At 34.4% G+C, this 12,182-nt stretch overlaps 1 long non-coding RNA gene across 1 annotated transcript; it reads left to right on the forward strand.

Annotated features, from left to right (window-relative positions):
• The first annotated feature begins 1,111 nt into the window (after positions 1 to 1,111).
• Positions 1,112 to 11,774, forward strand: LOC145271249 (uncharacterized). The gene is made up of 2 exons (XR_013865776.1): positions 1,112 to 8,518; positions 11,202 to 11,774. It is a non-coding gene; the product is annotated as an uncharacterized LOC145271249 (long non-coding RNA).
• The last annotated feature ends 408 nt before the right edge of the window (positions 11,775 to 12,182 follow it).

A 12,182-nucleotide genomic window follows, 5' to 3' on the forward strand; every position in this document is an offset into this window, starting at 1 on the left:
AAAATAGCTGTCCATTGGAGGGTAATTGTAAAGCTGAATCCCTTGTCTATGAGGCCACAGTAACGGAACAATCCACAAATATACCGGAAATATATATAGGTATGACAAAAGGCCAATTTAAACAAAGATATTATGCACATATGAGCTCCTTTAGAGCTAAAACAAGGATGAATACAGCATTAGCTACCCGCGTGTGGGAGCTTAAAGAAAAAAATACACCCTTTTCCATAAAATGGAGAAAAATAGAGCATAGACCAGCATACGTCCCGGAATTAAATCAATGCTCACTCTGTAACGCAGAGAAATACTACATCCTCCGGTCCATTCATGACCCAAAAATAAAATGTTTAAATGTGAGGAGTGAAGCTTTGAAAAGTTGCATACATAGAAGGAAGGGTCTCCTAATAAATTGGATCAATGAAAAGAACAACACTTAGATGTTTTTTATATATATATATATATATATATATATATAAGGAAAAAAAATTGTAAATACATAAATAATTAGTCGGTAAACTTGGATTTTAATCGCAATTATATTATAGATTTTTAATTAATGTCATATATATATATATATATATATATATATATATATATATATTATATTTTATAAATGTAATTTATAATCTATTTCGAATTTAAAACTATAGAAAAATATAATAATGTTAATAAACTAGGGAAATCACTTAGGATAGATAAATACTCACTTCCCCAAACCTTGAAAGATTTGGGTTTTTAAAAAATAATTTTTAAACGTATTTCGAAATTTTTAAACGTGATTCGATATAATTAAAAATATATTTTTTAAAACTTTAAACGTATTTTTGGAAATTTTTAAATGTTCGATATAATTAAACGAATTTTTAAGTTTTTAACCGATACCAATACAGATTTTAAAGTTAAATGGGGTTCAAAATTAAAATCGATTCATATAAAAAAAACATTTTTTCGAAATTAGATCTTAAATTTAAATAATTCAAAGTTGAAAATTAGGTATTACATTACCCGATATATATATATATATATATATATATATATATATATATATATATATATATATATATATATAGATAGATAGATAAAAAAAAAAAAAGGGGGGGGGGATTAAACAAAACGAGATTTGAACGTGGATTCGCGAGGTATATATACTTCACACTTCCGGTTATAAGATAGACGAATATTGGCTGAAGAGAGCTCGATAAGGATACCTTAAACGGGCCTTATTATCGGGCTTGAAACCGACGGTACCAATGACCTGTCTCAACTAACAACTTTCTGTACACAAAATATAAATATATATATATATATATATATATATATATATATATATATTTGAAAAAGGATATTGTAAAACCTGAATCTTACTCGAAACTACTATTAAAATAACAAAAACAAAAAAATGTTTTCAAAAAAAGAAAAAACGTAAATGTGTTTGGAAAAAAAAAAAAAAAGAAACGTAAATGTTTCCAAAAAAAAAAAAAAAATATGAAAAACAAAAAACGTAAATGTTTGAAAATAAACAAGCAACAAAACGTAAATGTTTGAAAAAAATAAAACTGAAATATGTTTGCAAAAACAAACAAAAAAAAATGTAAAAATGTTTGAAAAAACAAAAAATAAAACTTAAATATGTTTGCAAAAAAAAAAAAAAAACATGTATAAAATTAAAATATAACAAAAACATTTATTTTTATTTCAAGGGTGCCATTATATACATTTTGTGCTTCCGTAACTGGGTGGACAGACAGTAACGCAACCTATAGTTAAACGGAGAAAACAGGCTCTCTCTTTCTTCCAGATTACCATTAACCCCTGAAACCCTGAACCCATGAACTACTTTCCACCATTTTGCAGCTTACGCTACATGCGTGCGCTGCAGCATAAACGACGGCTTGCTTCACATAGCAAACTGCCTTCTCACATGAAGTGTAAGCCATTTTGAGTTTCAGAACAGTTTCAGATGGTTCGCTGTTACACACAAGTCCTGGGAGGTGACTTGTTTGTAGTAGACAGTTCCACAGAACAAAATATTCTTACCGTGTCGAGACAGAAAAGAACATGTGAAATTGCTTCAGAAAAAGGTTTCTGCTAGAAAGGACTTGACTTGCCTTGATAGAGTTCAAAATAGACTTCGTAGCCTCGTAGGAGATGTTCTTTTCTCTTCTTTGCAACCTCTATCTCACAGAAGAGATGTTGCGAGTTTATCTCTGATGTATCGTTATTTTCATGGAAAGTGTTCGACTGAGCTTCAATCTATGGTCCCCCCTTGCCAAACTTTCACAAGAAACACTCGTCTAGCTGTAAACACTATCAATAATTCCCCCCACTCTTTATCTGTGCCTAAACCTAAACGTAGATTCCATGAACAAAGCTTCTTTCTTAGAACTGCACGCCTGTGGAATTGTCTTCCGTTTTCCTGCTTTCCGGCTGACTACAATATGGTTGTGTTCAAGTCTAACGTAAATAAGTACTTGATGAGCCGTTCCATATAAGTTATCAAATTTACCAAATTTTCATTACTAATGGTTACTATATTGTCCAATTTCTACTGTACACTCTTTAACCCTTATCCTTGAGTGGCCTCTTGGCCTTGATAATGTGGTGATGCCTATGTAAAAAAAAAAAAAAAAAAAATTTATGAAGCAATTCTGGTTTCTGATTGGTTGGTAGCAGAACATGAATTAATTTGATTCGTCAGTTCTTAGCAGCATCGTTTATAAATAGAATCGTCCGACTGTGTGGTATCATACCTCATTAATCCCATTATGCCTCTTGGATGATGGGATGTGTCTCCTAGCGGCTTTGGCTGCAGGGAGACAGGGTAGTACAAGTCAAGGATTCGTCACTTGACACTCAGCCCAACAGGTGAGGGGCCGGGAATTGGCCCAACACCTGTTGGACTGAGGTACACCCTCCCAGGCTTTGCCACTGGGCTTTCCGGTAGGGCAAGTTTATTGTTTGCTGCGCGAGGCGCCCCGACCGGGGAACGCCGACGGGGTTACTCAGGCAATTTTTAAAATTGCAGGAGTGCCCCTCCTTTAGGGGAGCCTGTGGAGTTTCCACTTTCCAGGCCTTGTGCCAAATAATGCTGATGTGGGCAGCATTTAAATAACTACCCATTAATCCCAAAATATTGCAACATCCTCTCTATTTTTTTATAATGGGGAAGTCCCTTGTGTTTGTTCTGCTCAAAAATAAATATATATTTTTATATTCACTTAGACATAACAAAAATTAGAAATCATTTGGATCTTAGAATTTTAGCATTTAAAAAGACGCCATTTTTAATTGTGTTCAAATGTCAAAAAGGAAAATTACAAAGTTTTTTTTTTTTTTAAGCAAAAGTATTAGTTACACATTAGTAGGTTAAAGTGTTAATACAAATAAAATGGATACAGTTTAACGTCTTGTCCAGGACTATTTTTTTTTTTTTTTTTCTCATAAGTGGAACTTCGCTGGTCTGTATTCTTGATATATAGAAATCTATATACATACAGGGCAGTGAAAAAAAAAAAAAAAAAAAATATTCAGTCGAATTCCCCAACAAGTTTTGAGAAAAAACGTAGCTTTATCCTTGTTGCGGGTTTCGTAAATACATCAGCGATATTTTGTTCTGATGATATGTAATTCAAAATAATGGATTCTTTTTTTATCTCATTTTTTATGAAATGGTATTTTATATCTATATGCTTAGATCTTTGGTTGATTATCGTGTTCTGTGCTAAGACCATACTGGCTTGATTATCACAATTAATTACTATGGGGCTTGTAATTAATTCTGGCTCTAAAATAGTCTTTAGGATATTTTTTAAGGTAGAGTGCTTCCTGGGTCGTGTGTGTGATCGTGATAAATTCTGCTTCACGCGTAGAGAGAGATACAATCTGTTGCTTTTTAGATTTCCATGAAATAATAGGCCCATTTTCTGAGAGTCTGAAACAATATCCAGATACACTCTTGCGATCCTCGTCATTTGCCCAGTCTGAATCCGAAAAATCTTCTAATTTTAGGGGATTTCTTGATTTTCTAAATCCTAACTTCTGTTCTTTAGTTCCTTTTAAATAACGTAGGACTTGTTTAGCTCTTTTAAATCCTTCATTGTCGGTCATGATAATTTTTGTGACAGTTTTGTTACTGTATAGCATATGTCGGGCCTGGTTGCAGTCATTAAATATATAAGACTACCTATAATTTCGCGATATTGTGTGTCATTTATTATTTCAGATTCTGTGTGTATATTTTTATTAATATAATTTTCGACCGGTGTAGAGCGTTTCTTGCACTCTCCCATTCCAAATTTTAATAGTATTTTGTCGATGTATCTCGATTGAGTCATCGTAACAAATTCTTTGCTTTGAGTAAATTCTATCCCCAGAAACCAGGATATTTTGCCAAGATCGGTCATTTTGAATCTTTTACTTAATTTGTTCTTAACATCAGTTAACATTATGTCACAATTTGATGCGATTAAAATATCATCGACCCACAAAACCAAAATCAGTAGTTTATCGTCTTTGTGTTGGGTATATAAACAGGGGTCTACAGCGCATTGTCTAAATTGTTGTTTAATAATATAATCATGAAATACTGTGTTCCAACACTGAGCACTCTGTTTTAGACCATATAATGACTTGTTAAGTCGCCACACGCTATTTTTATTTTTCATTATAAATCCCTCTGGAGGGGTAATATAAATTTCACAGTCTATTGAGGCATTCAAATAAGCATTTTTTACGTCCATTTGATTGATGTTTAGGTCATATTGTGTTGCGACTTGCAGTAAAATTCTGATCGTCGTTAGGTTTGTGGTCGGTGAAAATGTAGAAAAGTATTCTTTACCGTAAATCTGAGAGTACCCTTTAGCAACAAATCTTGCTTTGTACTATTCTACGCCTGATGCTGCACTCTTTTTTGTAAAGACCCATCTGGTAGAAATAACATGTTTATCTCTTGGGAGAGGCACTACCTATAGGTATCATTTTCGGTTAAGGCATCTATTTCTTTTTTCATGGCAATTTTCCATTCATCACAATGTTCTGAATTAATTGCTTTGTTGAAGCTTTTTGGCGCGTTTTCCATTGAACAGCAATAGTCGATTTGATAATCTTTTATATTGTTGACCACAAAAAAATCGGCTCGTCTTCTATTTCTTTTGGGATATCTTTCGACATTATCATCACCATCATAGACACTCTCGTCTCCGTCATTTTTATTGTTTTCGTTTGTTCTAATTATTTGAGGTAATATAATTTCATCCTTTTCATATGACAGGTTTTCGTCTGTAAAATTAAACGTGTCTGTGAATTTTACACACCGGATTCTTTTTATTTTATATTTTTCGGGGAAAAATATTAAATTGGCTGGACTGTTTTTATCGTATCCAAGAAATATACCTCTGTTGGCTTTAATATTCAATTTACTCTTTTTCTCTATATATGTGAAGCAAGTTGAACCAAATATATGCATTCTGCTTAAATTTGGTTTTTTACCGCAGAAAGATTCATATGGAGTTTTAGATAGTGTTGCGTATATAGGCTGCCGCCATAAGTGCATACGTCCAGAGGTTTTTAGGGAGTTTTGATTCAATGAGTAGGCATCTTGCCATTTCAAAAAGTGTCTGCCACGCACGTTCAGCAGTCCCGTTTTGGTGTGGCGATCTAGGAGCTGATGTTTCATGCCTTATATGATGGTTAATTAGTAAAAGTTCAAAGTCTGTATTGGTAAATTCCGTACCATTGTCAGAGCGAATACACTTGATTTCACCGTAGGGGGCCATGTCAGCTAGATATTTCTTAGTTGCTAGCAGGGTATCAGATTTGTTCTTTAAAAAGTAAACCATTATTAAACCTGAATGGTCATTTACGAAATTCAACGGATATCTATAATGTTCTCTGGCCATCGGTTCTATGGGACCGTTCAAGTCACAATGCACCATTGATAGGATTTTTTTTTTTTTTGGCCTTTTTGTCTGGTATCTTGTTTTGATAGTTTGTCATTTTCCCTTGCGTACAGACGTCGCAGTTGAAGGTTTTTGATGTTTGTATTTGCATTCCATCAACTACAGTTTTTTGATATCAGGAATATTGCAGTGTCCAAGAATTTTATGCCATCTGTGTAGATCATGGCAGGCGGTTTTTGATGGGACTACGCTATTTAAATAATATAGTCTTCCATTTTCTTTAATGTCGAATACAGTTCCATTCGGGTATACCAGCTTTGATTTATTGGGGCTAAAGTTTATATTTGCACCTTGTTTTGTGGCAGCTTGTACAGAAAATATATTTTGTTTAAATTTTGGGATTAGAAGAGCGTTTTCTAGAATTCAGAAACACAATTCACCTTTATTGTTCTTTAGTGAGATTTTCGCATTGCCTCTTTTCAAAACGATATCATTGACTCGACTCCCATCAGCTAGTTCTACAAAATGATTTTGTGGCTTAAAGTTGGGATCAAAATTGATAAAATCAGATTAATTTGTAATCACATGTGCCGTGGCCCCACAATCGACAAGAAAATTATTATTGTTTGTTGAAGCATTAAATGTACACGAAAATAAAAATGTTTGTTCGCTAACAGAGCTCTCTACATTTTTAATGTAGTCGCCATTTTGAGTCCTGCATCTACATTGGAAACTCTTTATGATTAGGTCGTCCACAATTATAGCAAATAATTTTTGTACTTTTCTTAGGAAAAAACTTGCTTTTGGCAAAGTTGTGTTTTTTATTCTTGGCATGGGTATAATTCGATTTTGGTGTTTTTATGTGTATTTTTAAATTTCATGATATTTGTGGATTCGTTTTTTTCTGTGATCATTTTTTCAGTTTCTTCGTAACTTCTGAGTGCTACCTTGAATTGGCTAAAAGTCATGGGGTTTTCTTTCTGGGTTATCTCGGTGGTAAATCGCTTGAAATCACTCGGTAATTCCTTAAAGACCATGGAAATTAACAGACTGTCACTTATAACTTCACCAGACATTTTTAAAGAATTTGCAGTTGTCTCGGCTCTTATAATATAATCAGTAATAGTTTCGACTTCCATTCGTTTTAGAGAGGTCAGTTCAGTGTATAAAGAAATAATTTTGGGTTTTCCTTTCGATAAATAATGCTCTCTCAATATGTTTAATGCTTTGCAGCCGTCGTCCAGGGCTTCTCTCATTACCAGTGATAGACTTCGGTCATCTAAACACTGTATTAATTCCGCAAAGACAGTTGCGTTCTTCTCAATGAATTCAGGGTCGTTTCTGTTTTCAGGTTGTGTTTGTAGTACTTTGTGTAGCTTTTGGATTTGTAGATATCCTAGAAATTTAACTTGCCACAATTCGAATTTTGATTCGGATCCATCGAAGTAAAGACGCATACTGGGCCCATAACCTCTAGAAGTGTAAGCCATTTTGAGTTTCAAAACAGTTTCAGATGGTTCACTGTTACACACAAGTCCTGGGAGGTGACTTGTTTGTAGTAGACAGTTCCACAGAACAAAATATTCTTACTGTGTCGAGACGGAAAAGAACATGTAAAATTGCTCCAGAAAAGGTTTAATATTTATGAAGCAATTCTGGTTTCTGATTGGTTGGTAGCAGAACGTGAATTAATTTGATTCGTCAGTTCTTAGTAGCATCGTTTATAAATAGAATTGTCCGACTGTGTGGTATCATACCCCATTAATCCCCAAATATTGCAACATCAATCAAAAAATTACAGACCAAATTTTTTAATGACTTACAATTAAAGAAAAGTACAACAAATTGGGGGATTTTTTTTTTTGTCTCACATAGTTTTTAAAATGCGGTTTATTAAGAGAGTAAACTTAGCATCCTGAGTTATGCCCCTTTGGTTTGAGAACTCTCCCCTTAAGGACTCATGTTTCTTCCTTTTCCGGTGTTAACCTTCTTAAAATAAAGACGTTGGTAACCTATCTCCGCGTGTTGACCTTCCTTCTTTTACTGACCGCCACATACATTTAACATGTCTACTTTAACAGGTTATGGCCCCAGCCGACTAATGTTTGATGGCGATGAAAATAATTATGAGATGTTCAAAATTAAATTCATAGAAAACCTTCACAGGCTAAAATTAAAAGCCGAGTTAAAAAAGGAAGATGATGAAATCGACCCACAGAGAAACGAGGTTATACATGCTGAAAAAGATATAGCTGCTTTATGAAATGGTGGAGAGACAATTTCAGACGCATTGGCGACAGCTATGTTACTCAAGGGGTTGCCATCTACCTTCAACACATTAAAAGCCATAGTTACCCAAAGAGATACACCACAAACTTTGATGGAATTCAAGGCATCACTACAATCATATGAGGAAAACACAAAACCCAAAATGGAAGACGCCATCATGAAGACATCAAATAAAAAAGAACCCCCCCACGTGTTTTCGGTGCAACAAATATGGCCACTTTGCAAAAAACTGTAATAAAAACAGGTGGTGTAAATTTTGCGAAGTAAGAACTCATGATACAAAATTCTGCAGAAAAAGACAAACTGAAGGAAACAGCCATTCATACTACAAGGTAGGAATAAACCCTCATATCATTTCTGATAAATTTGAACTATTAGTCGATTGTGGAGCTATTGCTCATATTATTAATGATGAAAAAAATTTGTTACTTTTGAACGTGACTTTAACCCAGTAGAACATTATATTGAGCTTGCCAGTGGATCCAAAAAAATAATATAGCGTTAAAGAAAGGAACGGCAAAAATAATGTTACATGATGTTTATAAAAAGAGAAATAATATTTAAAAAATGTTTTATTCGTGCCAACATTTACACAAAACATATTGTCGGTACAAGCCGCCGTAGGGAAAGGCTGCAGTGTGGAATTTGCACAAAATCATGCTATGCTAACCACCAAAGACAGCGTTAAATTTAAAATAAAGAAAAGGGGGAAACTTCATTATTTAAATAAGTGCATAACAAATAGTATTAATAACACGAGGCGCGACTTGAACACGTGGCACAAAATTTTCGGCCATTGTAATATTTCCGATATTTTGAAAATGCCAACTATTGTTGAGGGAATGTCCATTATTGAGAAAAACAATATACCACCGTGTGAAACTTGTACTCTTGAAAAAATGCAAAATTTGCGATCAAGAAAACCAGACGAAATGGCCAGGTTTCCATTAGAACTAGTTCATTGTGACTTGGCTGGGAAAATAGAACCTGTTAGTATGAATGGTTACAAGTATGCCATAACATTTACTGACGACTATTCAGGCTATGTGATGGTATATTTCCTCAAGAACAAAAGCAACACAGTCGACGCTACAAAACAATTCTTGGCCGATAGTGCTCCTTATGGAAGGTTAAGAGATTAAGAAGTGATAACGGTTCTGAATTCACATCAAGAGAATTCAAATCACTTCTTGTTAAACATAAAATTCGACACGAGACCTCACCTCCTACTCACCGCACCAAAATGGAACCGCAGAACGAGGATGGAGAACGTTATTTGAAATGTCGCGATGCATGCTAATAGAGTCCCATGTGACTCATGAGCTGTGGCCATATGCTTTTCTGTGTGCTACTTATATTCGAAATAGGTGCTATAATCACCGAATAAAACTGACACCTTATGAGGCACTAAAGGGTAGAAAACCAAATATTAAAATAATGAACATTTTTGGTACAACGTGTTATGCCTATGCGCAAAATTAGAAAAAGGAATTTTTGTAGGATACGACAAATATAGTCCAGCCTATTTTGTATATTTCAATGATAAGAAATCTGTAAAAAAAAATACGGTTAGTGACTTTTACAAATGAATTTAACGATGCAAGGGAGACCACTCAGGATAACGCAGGCTAAAATAGATATACTTTTACAAATGAGTTTAGCAATGAAAGGGCGACCACTGAGGATATTGCAAACCAAAATAGATATATTAATCCAACTTTGGTTGCTGCAATAAATCCTGACCATTTCAGTGAACACATGGTCGATGAGAATAGAACAAACAAACTTCTACCTGATCCTTATAAGGGAGATATAGATAATAGCAATAGTCAAGCTAGTGAACAGACAAGTAACAGAACAAATGACAGTTCCGAAAACAGAAATCCAAGGTACCCACTGAGACAGAGAAAACCACCCACTTATTTAAAAGATTACGTCAGTAGCAATAACTTAAGTGATGAAGATGAAGAATGTATAAATTGTTGTGAAAATAAAACTATCCCTGGATCATATCATGAAGCCATAAATTCACCGGAGGCTGACAAATGGAAATTGGCAATGGAGAAGGGGATGAATTCCTTAAAGGAAAACAACACTTTCACTCTGACAACCCTCCCTGAAAACAAAAATATAGTTGGGGGGGGGGGAATGGGTGTATAATATAAAAAAAGATGACAAAAATAACGAAGAATACAAAGCTAGATATGTTACCAAGGGGTACAGTCAGATAAAAGACATAGACTACCATGAAACATATGCACCCACCACAAAAATGATGACTATACGAATTCTAATGCAATTTGCTGTGCAGTATGATTTGATAATTCACCAGATGGATGTCAAATAAGCACACTTAAATGCCAAAATAGAATGTGCTATTTTCACCCAACAACCTGAAGGATTCATTGCTCCAGACAATGATGGGCTTGTTTGGAAATGAAACAAATCACTCTATGGCCTAAAACAGATCGGTAAAAATTGGAACGATCTACTGAGTAAAGAACTTCTACAAGAAAAATTTAATAAAATCACTATCAATCCATGCATGTTTGAAAAAGTTGATAAAAATAAAAGAATTATTATTCTCGTATGGGTTGATGATATCTTGATTGCCGCAAATAACTTAGACACAGTCAAGACCCTACTCAAACAAGTTTGACATGAAAGATTTAGGTCAAATTTCTAGATTTCTTGGTGTGAACTTCATAGTCAAACCAAATGAAATAGAAATGAATCAACGGACATATACTGAGAAAGTATTAGAAAATTTTAATATGCTAGACTGCAAACCCAGACTAACATCCTGTGAACAGAAATTAACTTTCTCTAAGGAAGCAAAATCCTTTGATGCTATAGGAAGTTTGGTTTACTTATCTACTTGCACCAGACCCGATATTTCATGGGTTGTAAATAAATTATCACAGTACAACCAAACTCCCACAATTGAACACTGGAATGCAGTGAAGCAGTATTCAGGTATCTGAAAGGGACTTTAAATTTTTGTTTATCTTTCAGGAAATGTGAAGGCGGCCTGAAGTTAACAGGATTTACCGATGCTGATTGGGGAAGCTCTGAAGACAGGAAAAGATGTCGGGTTATTGTTTTTCCCTAAATGAAGAAGAACCTGTTATTGCCTGGAAAAGTAAAAACAGTCTACTGTCATCTACATGTGAGGCTGAATATACGGCAATGACCCCAGCCATACAGGAAGCACAATATCTACTGCAATTAATAAACGATATGAACAATACAAAAGAATGGAAGCAACAATATATTCTGACAACCAGAGTGGATAAAACACATAGACATAAAATATCACTACATACGGGACAAAATAAACAATGGTACAATCGAACTGAACTATTTGCCTACCAACAAAAATACGGCAGACTGCTTCACAAAACCCCTGGCAAGGCTCCGCATGGACTGTGTAAAATTAAAATTATCAGAATGTAAAGTTTAAGCAGGGGTGTTAAGTGAGTAAACTTAGCATCCTGAGTTATGCCCCTTTGATTTGAGAACCTTAAGGACTCATGTTTCTTCCTTTTCCGGTGTTAACCTTCTTAAAATAAAGACGTTGCTAACCTATCTCCGCGTGTTGACCTTCCTTCTTTTACTGACCGCCACATACATTTAACATGTCTACTTTAACAGGTTTACAAAAACATAAGCACTATTTTTATGTTTTTTTGTTCTTCTTTTTGCGGGAGGGGGATCCAATGATAGAACTTATGTGGCTTAATAGGTGCCTCTGCAGTTTAGTTAACCGCTTTTCCGTAAGTAACGCATCAACATTTACCAATTAGAACACCATTTAACATTTTTCGAAGATTTTACTGTTTACATTGGGGGTTAGCGGGGTGTGTGTGTGTGGTGTTTTTTTTAAATCGGTGACGACTGTGCAGGTTTAAATAAAGTATATGTAAACAACGTATATTTAAATATTGTACATTGAAAAAAGAAAACGTAACTATATTTGAAAAAAAAAACGTAAAT

Source organism: Euprymna scolopes, chromosome 46 (genome assembly GCF_053919585.1).
Source record: "Euprymna scolopes isolate OS-2025 chromosome 46, ASM5391958v1, whole genome shotgun sequence".
Classification (NCBI taxonomy): Eukaryota; Metazoa; Mollusca; class Cephalopoda; order Sepiida; family Sepiolidae; genus Euprymna; species Euprymna scolopes.